At 34.6% G+C, this 17,310-nt stretch overlaps 1 protein-coding gene across 2 annotated transcripts in view; it reads left to right on the top strand.

Annotated features, from left to right (window-relative positions):
• The window catches only part of LOC114522817 (hemicentin-1-like), a 93,480-nt gene that overhangs the window by 17,520 nt on the left and 58,650 nt on the right, over positions 1-17,310 (top strand). The gene's annotated exons all lie outside the window — the stretch shown is intronic.

Below are 17,310 nucleotides of genomic sequence, written 5' to 3'. Positions count from 1 at the left end.
GCGGATTTTGACACGTTGCTATAGAGCGTGGCTTAAACGTTCTGACATTTCGGCATTCTATTTTTTTCAGCTTTTGTCAGCAACGTTTGAATTTTAAACCTAAACATTGAAGCCACGCTCTTGAAACGTGTCAAAATCCGCCGGAAAACGTCAGCACAAAACGGGTAAAATTAACGTGACATAAAAGTAACGGTCTATCTGCAGTATAACACGAAAAGAACGTATGAAGTAATTGCTAAGGAAGTGTTGTATCTTTTTGAAAATAATTGATGTATTTTTGAGTGTTCATAATCATATAATTTAATTTGATTGTAATAATTTTTCAGGAACAAAATATACTAATTTTATCATGCAGTAAATTATATACTTCCGGGATGTTATTGCTATGATAATTCTGTATACGATACTGTCGACTTTGCATTTTTAGTGAGACCAGTCGTGAGCTTAGATTGTTCTACTCTCATCACACTAAACGAAGGTGAAAACTTCGTCTGTCTATGCAAAAGTGAAGATGGAAAACCTCCAGCTAATGTTACCTGGTATAAAAATGAAGTCAAGTTTACTAATGTTGGAACCGAGAAACAAACATTAAATTTGATAAATGTTAGCAGTACAGACGGTGGAACATACAAGTGTGTGGCCGCAAACTACCCCGATGAAAATTATACCGGCGAAAAATTCATCCATGTAATAATCTACTGTGAGTATATGTTTATCTAACTCTAAATATCTCAGTAAACTTCGATTTGGAAATGTGAAAAAATTGCATAAGAAAGTTTATTTCAGAGTTAAACAAAGACTGAAAAAATGACTAGAAAAACACCTAATTAATGACATGAAATATATTATAGCTGAGCGGTGCGGAATTAATGTCATGCACATATATTTTTGCGAAATTTTGAAATTTATTATGAATGGTTTGAATCAGGGGCGAATGTATATAGTATTGTTCTATGCCGGTTTTAGGGGCAAACTTTATTAACATCGATGTGTCCTCTCCATTTCGTGAATACAACAAGTTGTTTTTTTCAGTTAAACCTACGAATACAGTCATCAAGTTCTCGAAAAACCCAGTTGTGATTAATGAGACGATAACCATAACATGTACATCTGAAGGGTTCCCTGGACCAATTTATACCATATACCATAATGGTGAGGTTGTTAGTACCGGCATGCCGAATACCATATTCCAAGTTAAGTGGAAGAATGCCGGGAGATACAAGTGTATCGCGGCTAATAGATTGGGAAAGGATTCTGATTTTAAAATTTTATCCGTTACCGAAGGTGAGTTAGACTAAAACTAGACCAACAATTGCCGGGGGAGGAATGTTGATATATTCTGCTTTCCAGACTGATTTCTATTGAAAACGCATATATATACGCGTACTAGCTAGAGAAATCCACCAGGCAGTCTGGTGGGGGGGGGGCATATTCATATAACCCCGACGGCTTTCTTTTGTACGGCTTTCTTTCGTATACGTTGCAGAATATATCGACATCCCCCCCTCCAATTACATCGCCCATAGTTTCGGTCCTGGTGAGGAGGTATTTTTAGAGTTAAAGATGATATCGATGCCAAACTCAACAAAATTCCAGGCGTCGCAAATTCATTGGGATAATTTGAAATATGTTCGAATATTTATAAGAAGCTTAGTTTGTCTTTTTATGAGTAGAAAATATGCGCCTAACGGACTTTATCTCATTTTTAATCCCACGACAACAGGTTTGTCTTACAGATGCAAAGGCGTACGGAGCGAGGAGCAGCTTCCCCCACCAAAAAACAATTCAGTTAATTTTCTTTTATTTCATTCAGAGTGGATTGACTATTTTAACCATAAACTTTTAAATCTATTCATTGAAAGAACGAAGACCAACAATATCAAGATCTACTTTACGCTCGTCACCAAACACAAGCGCAAAAAATCCAATCGAATGTAATAAATCAGGTACAGTATATCCTGTATATGTATACACATATTTAGGACACGTGTACGATGAACAAATGCATTACTGTAATAATTACTTCATGACAGGGCCTATTTTAGCGTGCAGTTTTGCAAACTTTATCTTTGTGCAACATTCATGATCGTCAAGTGTGCGGCATTGAATACGAATGTGTACAGTATATATACTTTTTAGAATCGAAGTACAGTGAAACAAAATGGTATATCATTGTCATATCATTGGTATCTGGAATTATCATTGGAATTCTTCTTTCCTACATCGTCCCATATTCTCGTCGTAAACTTAAAAGTAGAGAACGCCAACATTCAAATCATGAACCTCCCTCACCTCAAGTTGATTTAACTTATCAAGAACTGGATCTCAAAAGAATGAATGAAGAAGACAAATACCAATCGTTGACAGGGAATGCTAAAAAAAATGACGGTGTAAATAGCGATGAGTCAAATTATACTGAGTTAAACAAAACAAGAGACGTCGAAAACAACTATCAATCTTTAAGTTGAACCTCGATGTTACTTCTTCTTTTTATATGGAGGAGAAAGTAAGAAAAACTTTGGACTTGAAAGAACTATTTGAGAAAGAAAATACTTCAGAGAAAAACATATGGTCAACTTTTATAAAAAAAGGGCAACATTACATTACACTGCATGATAGCTATTTCGACTTATTTCAAGATTCTTGTCAGACCATGCACAATAAGATTACGACATGCACGATTTGCACTAAATCACAATCTATTATACAGGGTGTCCTCAAAACTACAGGGTATATAAACGCAATATTAATAATTTCCAAGGGCCTACGATCTTTTTTTATTGAAAAGAAGCGAATGAATATTCGCTACTAATGAACATCTAGTTTAACATAAACATTTAGTGGTATTGTATATTTATTATAACACTATTTACAATTTACAAAATATAACGCATAACAATGTTTAAATTTACAACTCAAGCACCACGACTTTCGACATTTCCCACTCTAGCAAAATTTAAATTTTTGTATTTAATTTTTGTAATTTTTTATTTATAAGTTGCGTTAAATTCCATGCATGGACAAAAATTCGGGAACAGGTCACCGCCGAGTAAAAAGCACAACCTCGGAACAAAGTGCGAAATTAATGAGCAGTTTAATTCATTTAAAGTGGCTATATCATGGTTACGGATTTTGCCATATATAAAAAATTATTTAAAAGGTTTTTTAAAAAACTTTACAATACATTTTGTTATTCAAAAATTTTGTCTTGCAGGATTTATTAGCCTTTGAAAGTCATGCACCGGACATAACGTCAAATCGGGAATTTCGTGCAACTAATTTGCAATTCCCGATTTGACGTCATGTCCGGTAACTTTAAAGGCTAATAAATCCATAACATAATGCGATTGTAAAGTTTTTTAAAATGCCTTAAACTTTTTATATATCCAACTAAATCTGCATGTTACCATGATGTACATAGGCACTAAAATAATGTTGGTGGAACGAATAGGAGTTCTTTAATGCCAAAATCATACGGGTGGTTATGAAGTCAACCGATCCCGTAACCGCGGGTACAATTAATGCTCGTAAAGACTTAGGTTAATGCGATAATAATACCCTATGCATGCAATCAAAAGAATTTGAAAACTTATTTGATGTTGAAGTCCAAACGTTCACGTTCGTTTATGGTAAGCGATTGCTGTACCACATTTGATCAGAAAGCGCATAAGAAAATATATACGCCTATTACATGCGACATTTAGCATTTTATTAGATCTTCCCCTTTTGCACAAAAGGTTTCTAAGCCTAAGAGAATTCGCGACAAAATATCAGGATATATACAGGGTGTCCCAAAAAAAACGAAAACTATTGAAATCACCCATAACAATGCAATTGTTAGAGTTTGAATGCCTAAGCACTCTGTTGGGACCCACAGGTGTATAAATGTTTACCATACTCATTTTTATGCATGCATAGGATGCAGTAAAATTTGCTTGTTCGCAAAAATGATATTTACTAACATATTTACAATTTACAAATATGGATAACATTATTTAAATGTGCATCTCAAGGACCATGACCTTCGACATGTCCCCTTTCTCAAGCAACACAAAGCATTTAGCATTTTATAAGTTGCATTAAATCCCCACGGGCTGAAATTCGTGAACACGGCAATCAAATTTTAACAATGAGTGATTTCAATAGTTTTCGTTTTTTTTGGGACACCCTGTATATTAAGAATATTTTCACTTTCACTGATGTAATAAGACATTTGGAATGTGAAAATAGAAGTGGAAGCACCGTCATTATTCCATGGAAAATACTGTGGCAAGCAGGAAGTAGTTTACAGTTAGTGGGAATTTTCAACATTAATAGCCAAGAAAACATGGTTAATTGCAACGTCTTGTAGTTTAATCACAGGATTTCCTTGTAAGCATTTGTTCTATGATATAAATGATATTTTATTGTTAGCTTGCGTGCAATCGGAGAGTGTTAGAGCTTTCCATGTTTGCAAGATGATCGTTCACCAACAGATCATCAGTAACTAGCACAATGGCACAAAATTTATAAAGTATACCTCGAATTAAAGGGTACAAGTTTAATGCTTGTGGAGTGCACTGGAATAGTCTGCATGAATCAGATGGTATAACTGGCCGATCGAATGTTGGCTATTGGTATAGTATCGTCATGAATACTTAATTCACACAAAGGCTTTGTATTAATATCTAGTAGACCGCGGAGTTCATTAGATGTTGGATAAATATAAAATTATTATTCACCAGTTTATTCAATGGATTCTAGGTATTTGCGTTGTATATATTAGTTGAACCTGACACCATTAGCGTCGGCGCGCAACGGTTTATGTAGGTAAATACAGTTTTATAATGATACTATAGTCTAAAGTGACTGCCGTAAATATAGTGTGGCAAAGTGTGGTAAACATAGTTCGTTAGAATTATCAGTGGAGATTCTAATCAAATGCGATTTTTATTTCCAGTCTCAATGAATACCAATAGGCCAGGTATATACAAGAGGGGGAAAGGATGGACTGAATATATATATATATATATATATATATATATATATATATATATAAATATATATATATATATATATATATATTTAGTATAGCTGCAAATGTATAACATAGAACAATCTATTTGGCAAAAATAATCACGCATCTTACATTTTTAACTGACTGTTTTATGTTTGATTTTTTTTTCGTTTTCCTCCGACTTTAATCGCTGGTTTGTTCGCGCTTGACCTTTTGTTTTTCGCCATGATTGGCTCAGAATTTAATACAATTACAGTTCATGTATATACTAATATAGTTTAGAAGGAAATATGATAGATTATGAGTATTTGATTTATGTACCTGCATGCAGGGCTGCATCAGTCATTCTGTGTGCATTCCTTTTCCTTTAGAATTCGTATATGTATTTCATACCAGTTAATTCTGAAACAAAAAGTCTAAAAATAAAATTTTATTTTTGTACAGGTTAATCTCCACGAGTGCATGGCTGGCTTTACTTTATTTCCCACTATATTTGGTCTCATTTTTGTGCTATGGCCATGCCAAGGTAAGTAAGTAAACTGAATTATTGTCTATAGGATCATGTGATGAATCATTAATGCTTAAAGCTCTACCCTACACATAATTTATCGCTACAGCACGCCTAAAATTGGCGGTCATGCCAGTTTTATTAGTGTTTAATATGGTTACCACTACAATTTAAAGGCCGCGAGGATGGATGAAAGTGGTTGGGGCGCCCATTTTAGCCATGCTGCATGGTGGCGATAAATTGAATATACAGGGTGTCTCAAAAAAATGCAACCACTTAAATATGCAAGACATCAATACAGCTCTAAAGCACAATAGATAAACACCTCTGGGAATTGAAAATGGCTCTTAATCCTTCATTTAAAATGCTAAAAGTCATTTTAGCTTAACTGTGGTGCAAACCCGAACAATATTAATATTCTTGCATATTTAAGTGCTTGCGTTTTCTTTGAGACACCCTACACAGGGTGTCTCAAAAAGAACGAAAACCTTTGAAATCACGCATAACAATGTAATTGTTAGAGTTTGAATGCCTAAGCACTCGGTTGGGACCCACACGTGTGTAAATGTTTGCCATAAGCATTTTTATGCATGCATATGATGCAGTAAAATTTACTCGCATGCAAAAATGATATTTATTAACATATTTACAATTTACAAATATGGATATTTAACAATATTTAAATGTGCATCTCAATCACCATGACCTGCAACATGTCCCCTTTCTCTAGCAACACAAAACATTTAGCATTTTACTGAGTTGCATTAAATCCCCATGGGCTAAAATTCGTGCACACGGCTTTGACTTTTGTCACTTTAAATGAAGGGTTAAGAGCCATTTTCAATTCCCAGAGGTGCTTATCTATTGTGCTTTAAAGCTGTATTAATGTTCTTGCATATTCAAGTGGTTGTGTTTTTTTTAAAACACCCTGTAGTGTAAATGGATGATTAAAATTCTTCTTAAGGATAAGGCCTAATGACAATCTTAACAAAGATTATGTAATCCTTTATTTAAGGTTTCATTTAAGATGCCTATGCCCTAGCTGTTTGAGAAAATTGGGTATCATGAGATAGTTTAGATAATTTTAGAGACTTTTGCAATATATTTTAGAATTGAAAAACTTCATCTCCATTGACTTTCAGCTTGACCATGCATGAACATGAAAAACTAGTACCTATTTTTTTTTAGTTACCTATTTTTGAATAATTTTGTTATTTATAGGACAAATTATTTCTCCACCTGGTGGAGATGAATTAACTTTTTTACTTGGATCAAATGCGACAATAGCCTGGTCCACTCGTGATCCAAATAATATAGTTGCTCGTACTTGGACTTTCATTGGAAATAAAACGAGATTAATTGCGTCAAGTGGAGCAAAAGGAGCTGGTCTTCAATATTTTAGCTCAGGTTTAGACGTTAAAATACAAGGTCTGGAGACATTGGTTTTAATAAACGTTGATCAAAGTTATGATGGAATTTACCGGTTTAGTATTGTTCATTCAGTCACTGGCAGTGATTCATTTGATGTTAGAGTTATTATTGCTGGTAAGTTTCGTCGATATCAATTAGCCTTTCTCATCACGATGACGTTTTTGGGTACTTTCAATTTTCTCAAATGGATTTAATATAACAACATGAAAGCAATTTTTTTAGAATCAACAGACCCTTTGAAGAATAAATTCAGCCTAAAAATAAAGACAGTCGCCGTTACGAAGTCTTATATACGCTCTTAGTTTTTAAAAGAAGTACCCCATATTCGTCAGCGTGAGAAAGGCTAATTGAATTACTCCATCGTGCACTTCAATGGGAAATTAAGCATTTGGTCAAATTTGGTATCACCATGGATAGTTAAAAGACAGACAGACAGTTTGAGGGCTTTTTTTCTTTCGAACTGTCGTCGGATCCTATTATAAAAGCCCTGTTTATACATCGTGCATTTTTTCATGCAACTTGTCTCAATCTATGCGGCCTACGGATCAATAAAATCAATACTTAATTGCCCTAAATTGGGCAAAATATAAGGCGTTCACCTCACAGACATCAGTGCAACTTAAGATTCTGTGTTTTGCCTTTTAAATTTCATCGACTTTCGTAAATTTTATGTGAGAGTGCGTAATGTATTTATTGCCGTAGACATGGAAGTCAACGTCTTAGATCTTAACGTCTCTTTTTGGCCCTACACAAAAATGGCTTTGAACTGAGGTTTGTATTTTATCTACTTCTCAGTTACTCCATCATTGTGGATTAGCTGTTCCCATGTCAACACAGTGAAAACGAGCGCAAACTTTTCGTGTCTATGTGAGGGGAAAGATGGCTACCCCTCTGCGAATGTTACTTGGTATAAAGGAAAGAAAATTTTCGCTACTGGTATAGAAAACGCAACATTAGAACTCAACTATGTCACTAATATCAACAGTGGAAACTACACGTGTGAAGCTAAAAGCTACGAGAATGCAACGAATAAAACAGAAATTGAATTAATTGTCAATTGTAAGTATGGTAATATACGATAGCGAGTAATTCTTCGGAATTACTAGTAGCTATGAGTGATGTATGAAAGTTTTGCAAAAGTCAGACGAGCTGCCGGGGCGAGTCCAATTTGACAAAATTTTCAAACAACACGAGTACTATAATAATCCCTAATTGTACGAGCAACATGATGCTGACATTAAAACATAAGAACTTTCAAATTAAGGGGAAAATTAAACGATATGTATGACTTTACAATTCCAACTGCTTGCAGATCCACCTGAAAGGACAAGTTTGAAATTTAGTTATGTTGGTACATCAGTTATCATAATATGCGATGCTGACGCTCTTCCTCCACCAACATACAAAATACTCCGCAACGGAACTGTGATCTCAACTGGCAAGACATATACTATAGGACATCAAGGAACAAACAGCTCTGGAAATTATACGTGTGTTGCAGAGAATTTTCTTGGAGAACATTTTTCACCGACCCATTTCTTGCCTATTAAAAGTAAGGCACCATTTTCTCAGGCTATACGAATGCTTATCATTATGATATAATGATACGAATGGGATCATGCATATGATCTTAACGCCCAGAGGTCGGTTGTATCAAGCCGATTTAGCTTAAACGGTGTATAAGTCAAAATTAAATAACATGCACTCTTAGATTTGAGTGAGTGATTTTGAACATTATGCACTGAATATATAGTTGTAAACATGGAGTATCTTTGTATATTAAGGTCAAAAACATTTATTTCGCGTGTTATCCACTGTTTAAGATAAACGCTGGGTGGGTTTTTTAGACTAAATAAATCCATTTTATACATACTAATCCTGTTATAGCTTGCGGCAAGGCGGCGTTAAGCCCTAATTCCACGGGCTAAATTTTCAAGCGAAATGCGAAATATTTGAATTGTGAGCAAAGAATTTTGTCATTTTGCCAATTTGACGACGTTCAACAGAACACTGAATTGCATCAAGGGAACAAAACAATTCCTTCCGGGAGCAAACTGTACAAAAGTTGTAGAATAAACGTAACTGAGCGCATGATGATTATGAAGAAATAATTCTCTAATCTTTTGAGAAAAAAATATTGCAAATCCCTACGCACTTTTCAATTACCTATTTTTGAATAATTTTGTTATTTATAGGACAAATTATTTCTCCACTCGGTGGAGTTGAATTAACTTTTTTACTTGGATCAAATGCGACAATAGCCTGGTCCACTCGTGATCCAGATAACGTTGTTACTCGTTCTTGGACTTTCATTGGAAATAAAACGAGATTAATTGCATCAAGTGGAGTAAAAGGAGCTGGTCTTCAATATTTTAGCTCAGGCTTAGATGTTAAAATACAAGGACTGGATACATTGGTTTTAATAAACGTTGATCAAAGTTATGATGGAATTTACCGGTTTAGTATTCTCCATTCAGTCACTGGCAGTTACGCATCTGATGTTAGAGTTATTATTCCTGGTAAGTTTCGTCAATATCAGAACTTATATCACGCACGGCTATAGCCTTTCTCATCACGATGACGTTTTTGGGGTACTTTCAATTTTCTAAAATGAGTTTAATAAATTATAACAACATGAAAAGCAATTTTTTAAGAATCAACAGACCATTTGAAGAATAAATTCAGCCTAAAAATAAAGTAAAAATATAGTCGCCGTTACGAGGTCTTACGGTCTTGGTTTTGAAAAAAAGTACCCCATGCATATTCGTCAGCGTGAGAACGGCTAATTAAATTACTCCATCGTGCACTTCAATGGGAAATTAAACATTTGGTCAAATTTGGTATCCCAGACAGTTTGAGGGCTTTTTTCTTGCGAACTGTCGTGGGATCCTATTATATAAAAGCCTGTTTACATCGTGCAATTTTTCATGCAACTTGTCTCAATCATATGGCTAAATAAATACTTAATTGCCTTCATTATTTCTCCAGATTTTCTTTTCAATTGTGCATGAGAATTCAACCGTAGCGGATTTCTAAACCATGCAACAAAAATGTGGCTCCGCTCAATTGATGGCAAAGCGTAGTAATAAAAATATTTATAATTATAATTTAATTTGATTGTGATAATCTTTCACGAACAAAATATACTAATTTTATCATGCAATAAATTATATACTTCCTGGGTGTTATTCCTCCTTATTGCTATGATAATTCTTTACGATATATACCGTCAACTTTGCATTTTTAGTGAGACCAGTCGTGAGCTTGGACTGTTCTACTCTCATCACACTAAACGAAGGTGAAAACTTCGTCTGTCTATGCAGAAGTGAAGGTGAAAAACCTCCAGCTAATGTTACCTGGTATAAAAATGAAGTCAAGTTTACTGATGTTGGAACCGAGAAACAAACATTAAATTTGATAAATGTTAGCAGTGCAGACCGTGGAACATACAAGTGTGTGGCCACAAACTATCCCGATGAAAATTATACGGGCGAAAAGTTCATTCAAGTAATAATCTACTGTAAGTATATGTTTACCTAACTCCCAATAACCCAATAAACTTAGAAAAACACCTAATGACATGAGATATATATTATCGCGGAGCCGTACGGAATTAATAGTCAGTCATGCACGTATATTTTTGCGAAATTTTGAAATTTATTATGAATTGTTTGAATCAGGGGCGAATGTATAGTATTAATTGTTCTATGCCGGTTTTAGGGGCAGACTTTATTAAAATCGCTGTGTCCTTTGAATTTCATGAGTATGACAAGTTTTTTTTCAGTTAAACCTATGAATACAGTCATCAAGTTCTCGAAAAACCCAGTTGTGATTAATGAGACGATAACCATAACATGTACATCTGAAGGGTTCCCTGAACCAATTTATACCTTACACCATAATGGTGAGGTTGTTAGTACTGGCATGCCGAATACCATATCCCAAGTTAAGTGGAAGAATGCCGGGAGATACAAGTGCATCGCGGCTAATACATTTGGAAAGGATTCTGATTTTAAAATTTTATCCGTTACTGAAGGTGAGTTAGCAAGGACTAAAACTAGAGCGATAATTGCCGGGGGAGGAATGTTGATATATTCTGCCTTGCCGACCGATTTCTTTTAAAAAAGGCATACATACGTACTAGTGAAATCCCTCGGGCAGTTTGGGGGGGCATATTCATATAGTCCGAACGGCGGTACTGATATACGTTGCAGAATATATCAATATCCCCCCCCTCCTCCAATTATATCGCCCTAGTTTCGATCAGTCCTGGTGAGCAGGATATTTATATAAGAAGCCTAATTTGTCTTTTTATGAGTAGAAAATATGCGCCTAACGGGCTTAATCTCATTTTTGATTCTACGACGACAGGTTTGTCTTACAGATGCATAAGCGTACGAAGCGAGGAGCAGCTTCCCCCCACCAAAAAACAATTCAGTTAATTTTCTTTTATTTCATTCAGAGTGGATTAACTATATTAACCATAAACTTTTAAATCTATTCCTTGAAAGAACGAAGACCAACAATATCAATATCAAGATCAACTTTACGCTCGTCACCAAACACAAGCGCAAAAAATCCGACCGAATGTAATAAATCAGGTACAGTATATATTATCCTGTATATGTATTCACATATTTAGGACACATGTACCACCTACAAATGCATTACTGTCATCATTACTTCATGACAGGACCTATTTCAGCATGTATACACGCTTTGCAAACTTTATCTTTGTGCAATATTGATCGTCAAGTGTGCGGTATTGAATGCGAATGTGTGCAGTATATATACTTTTTAGAATCGAAGTACAGTGAAACAAAATGGTATATCATTGTCATATCATTGGTATCTGGAATTATCATTGGAATTCTTCTTTCCTACATTGTCCCATATTGTCGTCGTAAACTTAAAAGTAGAGAACGTCAACATTCAAATCATGAACCTCCCTCACCTCAAGTTGATTTAACTTATCAAGGACTGGATCTCAGAAGAATGAACGGAGAAGACAAATACCAATCGTTGACAGGGAATGCTAAAAAAAATGACGGTGTAAATAGCGATGAGTCAAATTATACTGAGTTAAACAAAACAAGAGACGTCGAAAACAACTATCAATCTTTAAGTTGATCCGAACCTCGATGTTACCTCTTCTTTTTGTATGGAGGAGAAAGTAAGGAAAAGTTTCTGCTTGAAAGAACTTATTGAGGAAGAAAATACTTCCCGGAGAAACGTATTGTAAACTTTTATAAAAAAAAGACAACATTACATTACACTGCATGATAGCTATTTCGACTGTATTTCAAGATTTTGTTCAGACCATGCACAATAAGATTACCACATGCACGATTTGGACTAAATCACTATCTATTATAAATGGTGTCCTCAAAACTACAGGGTATATAAACGCAATCTTAATAATTCAGATTGAGGCCTCTACGATCTAGAAGGGTCTACGATCTTTTTTTATTGAAAAGAAGCGAATAAATATTCGCTAATAATGAACATCTAGTTTAACATTCGTTGATATATAAACATTTAGTGGTATTGTATTTTTATTAACACTATTTACAATTTACAAAATATAACGCATAACAATATTTAAATTTACAACTCAAGCACCGCGACCTTTGACATTTCCCACTCTAGCAAAATTTAGCACTTATTAATTCATTTAAAGTACCTATATCATGGTGGCGGATTTTGAATACATAAAAAGTTATTTAAAAGGTATTTTTAAAAACTTTACAATACATTTTGTTATTCAAAATTTTGTCTTGCAAGATTTATTAACCTTTAAAGTCACCGGACATGACGTTAAATCGGGAATTTCGTGCAACCGAAACAAAAGAAAACTGATTTGCAATTCCCGTTTTGATGTCATGTCCGATAACTTTAAAGGCTAATAAATCCATCAGGACAAAAATCTATTGTAAAGTTTTTTGAAATGCCTTAAACTTTTTATATATCCAACTAAATCTGCATGTTACCATGATGTACATAGGCACTAAAATAATGTTGGTGGAACGAATAGGAGTTCTTTAATGCCAAAATCATACGGGTGGTTATGAAATCAACCAATCCCGTAACGCGGGTACAATTAATGCTCGTAAAGACTTAGGTTAATGCGATAATAATACCCTATGCAATCAAAAAAATTTGAAAACTAATTTAATCTTGAGGTCCATAAAACGTTCGTTTATGTTAGGCGATTGCCGTACTACATTTGATGAGAAATCACATAACAAAATATATATACGCCTTCACATGCGACATTTAGCATTTTATTAGATCTTCCCCTTTTGCACAAAAGGTTTCTAAGTATAGCAAGCACTACATAAACACTTTTTGGGAGCGTGAAATATGAAAAATATCAGTGAGGCTTTTAAAGGAGGTGTCAGGAAAGTCATGACAAAATATCAGGATATATATTAAGAATATTTTCACTTTCACTGATCTAATTGGACATTTGGAAAGTGGAAGTGGAAGCACCCTCATTATTCCATGGAAAATACTGTGGCAACCAGGAAGTAGTTTACAGTTAGTGGGAATTTTCAACATTATATAATAGCCAAGAAAACGTCGTTAATTGCAACGTCTTGTAGTTTAATCACAGGATTCCGTTGTAAGCATTTGTTCTATGATATAAATGATATTTTATTGTTAGCTTGCATGCAATCGGAGAGTGTTAGAGCTTTCCATGTTTGCAAGATGATCGTTCACCAACAGATTATCTAGCTGCTCAATTTCGTAACTAGCACAATGGCACAAAATTTATAAAGTATACCTCGAATTAAAGGGTACAAGTTTAATGCTTGTGGGGTGCACTGAAATAGCCTGCATGAATCAGATGATATAACCTGCCGATCGAATGTTGGCTATTGGTATAGTATCTTTATTACTTAATTCACACAAAGGCTTTGTATCAATATGTAGTAGACCGCGGAGTTCATTAGATTTTGGATAAATATAAAATTATTATTCACCAGTTTATTCATGGTTATTTAGGTATTTGCGTTGTATATATTAGTTGAGCCTGACACCATCAGCTTCTGCGCGCAACGGTTTATGTAGGTAAATACAGTTTTGTATGATACTAGTCTAAAGTGACTGCCGTAAATATAGTGTGGCCAAGTCTGGTAAACATAGTCAGTTCGTTATAGTTATCAGTGGAGATTCTATCAAATGTGATTTTTATTTCCAGTCTCAATGAATACCAATAGGCCAGGTATATACAAGAGGGGGAAAGGATGGACTGAATATATATTTAGTAGTTGCAAATGTACCTCTACTTGGGTTGTAAACGATCTATTTAATTTGGCAAAAATATTCACGCATCTTACATTTTAACTGATTGTTTTATGTTTGATTTTTTCTTCGTTTTCATCCGACTTTAATCGCTGGTTTGTTCGCGCTTGACCTTCTGTCTTTCGCCATGTCTGGCTCAGAATTTAATATAATAACAGTTCATGTATATAGTTAAGAAGGAAATATGATAGATTATGAGTATTTGATTTATGTACCTGCATGGCTGCATCATCCTGCATGCATTCCTTTTTCTTTAGAATTCGTATATAACTATAAGTTTCATGTCAGTTAATTCTGAAACGAAAAGTCTAAAAACACAATTCTATTTTTGTACAGGTTAACCTCCACGAGTGCATGGCTGGCTTTACTTTATTTTCCACAATATTTGGTCTCATTTTTGTGTTATGGCCATGCCAAGGTAAGTAAGTAAACTGAATTATTGTCTATAGAATCACGTGATAAATCGTTAATGCCTAAAGCTTTCCCAACACCTAATTTATCGCTACAGCACGCCTAAAATTGGCGGTCATGCCAGTTTCATTAGTGTTTAATATGGTTACTGACCATATATTATTACTGCATGTGGCGATAAATTGAATATAGTGTAAACGTATGATTAAAATTCTTCAGTCTTAAAGATAAGGCCTAATGACAATCTTAACAAAGATTATTTAAAGGAGGGTTTCATTTAACATGCCTATGTCCTGTTGGGAAAATTGGATATAATGAGATAGTTTAGATAATTTTAGGGACTTTTGCAATATATTTTATAATTGAAAAACTTCATCTCCATTGACTTTGAGCTTGACCATGCATGAAGATGAAAAACTAGTAACTAATGTCTCAAATCGGGAGGGCTATAGAAATGAGCCTCGATAGGATTCTATTCAACAACACTTTGACTCACTCTCAGTCATTAAGGTATTGGAAAACGATTGATCCAGCGCTCGGAGTGCGGCGAATCCGCAAAATTAAGACAAGAATTTTCAGAGGGTGGGAGGGTGGTTAACGATTCTACCGCTCTCCTCTACGCTGGTAAGAATAAACTGGGAAAAAGTCAAAGCAGAAGCTCTTCTTTTATATCCAACCTTCTTGATCATACCGGAAGTGTCTTCTCCCCTTTCCGGTCAGCTGATATTGTTTTTACCCTAATTTAGACTTCGTACTTCGTTTTGCAGCGTTGTGAATAGTTAAGTTGCTTTCCTGATTCTTCCTATACAAAGTAAAGTGTACCTTATAAGCATTCTCGTCCTAGTTTTTTTATCCTCGCGTTTATATTAAAAATCACCAACTTTAAGCCTCTCGCGATGTATAAAGCGAATGCGATAGACATAGTATGAAATGGAATAAGACGTACGTAAACATTTTTAAGGATTTGCGATGCAAAATCTTTTATGTCATCGTCTGTGTAACAATTTGACGTTAATAGATGGGTAAGACATGCAGATAGCAACAATACTTGTAGTATACCATCAAATATGTGATCAGGGGTTGGCCGAAGATTAGTTTTACCAATGATTCTGTTGATTTAAATTTGTAAATATATGTTCGCGTGTTGCCGAAACAAAGGTATTTGAGGCGTATATATATGCGGTGGACTGTGACATCAATCAAATTTATAACTACATTTTGTCGAAGACGTTCAACACTGAATTGGATCCAGGGAACAAAACAATTCCTTTCGGGAGAAAACTGTAAAAAAGTTGTAGAATAAACGTAACTGCATGAGCGCATGATGATTATGAAGAATTAATTCTCTAATTTTTTGGAGATATGAAAACAAAATTGCAAATCCCTTCGCATTTCTCAATCACCTATTTTTGAATAATTTTTGTTACTTATAGGACAAATTATTGATCCACCTGGTGGAGATAAATTAACTTTTTTACTTGGATCAAATGCGACAATAGCCTGGTCCACTCGTGATCCAGACAACGTAGTTACTCGTTCTTGGACTTTCATTGGAAATAAAACGAGATTAATTGCATCAAGTGGAGTAAAAGGGGCTGGTCTTCAATATTTTAGCTCAGGTTTAGACGTTAAAATACAAGGACTGGATACATTGGTTTTAATAAACGTTGATCAAAGTTATGATGGAATTTACCGTTTTGGTATTATCCATTCAGTCGCTGGCAGTGTCGTATTTGATGTTAGAGTTATTGTTGCTGGTAAGTTTCGTCGATATCAATTAGCCTTAAGCCTTTCTCATCACGATGACGTTTTTGGGGTACTTTCAATTTTCTCAAATCGGTTTAATAAATTATAACAACATGATCGAAAAGCTAATTTTTAAGAATCAACAGACCATTTGAAGAATAAATTCAGCCTAAAAATAAAGATAGTCGCCGTCACGAGGTCCTACGCTCTTGGATTTTGAAAAAAAGTACCCCGTGAGAAAGGCTAATAAAATTACTCTATCGTGCACTTCAATGGGAAATTAAACATTTAGTCAAATTTGGTATCCCAGACAGTTTGAGGGCTTTTTTCTTGCGAACTGTCGTTGGATCCTTAGTATTATAAAACCCTTTTATACATCGTGCAATTTTTCATGCAACTTGTGTCAATCTATGCCTATGGATCAGTAAATCAATTGCCTTAATTAAGTATTAATTTTCGATCAAACGAATTTTTTCTCCAGATTTTCTGGTTCGCCAGAACTTTAACCAAACAGGAGGCTGGATTTGCGTATCGTATAAGTTTTATTCGATCTAAATGTATAGTAATACAATGTGTAATAAAATATGTCTAAAATTAATAATAACAAGCGAATACAAATAATAATACTAAATGTTAATCTTAACTTACTTCTGTTCACGAATCCAAGCCTTTTACACTGTAATCTTTACCGATTAGCATTTATCAGGTTAGCGTTTCTTAGGTTAGCATTTATTTTAGGCTACAAACAATAATATCTCTGTCCCATGTGCTTGCGTGAATTATATGCGCCTAGAGATGCGTCATCTCTGGTAAGCTATCATATTTCTAAACATAATTAGATTGCTCTTAATTAAAGTATCTAAAAGTAGTGTCTTATTGCACTTTAAACATAACTCAACGAAACATTTTC

This window comes from Dendronephthya gigantea, unplaced genomic scaffold (genome assembly GCF_004324835.1).
Source record: "Dendronephthya gigantea isolate DGI-Jeju-01 unplaced genomic scaffold, DenGig_1.0 000024F, whole genome shotgun sequence".
NCBI classification, from domain to species: domain Eukaryota; kingdom Metazoa; phylum Cnidaria; class Anthozoa; order Malacalcyonacea; family Nephtheidae; genus Dendronephthya; species Dendronephthya gigantea.
The sequence above is the reverse complement of the archived record's forward strand: the minus strand, read 5'-3'. Positions and strand labels throughout refer to the sequence as shown.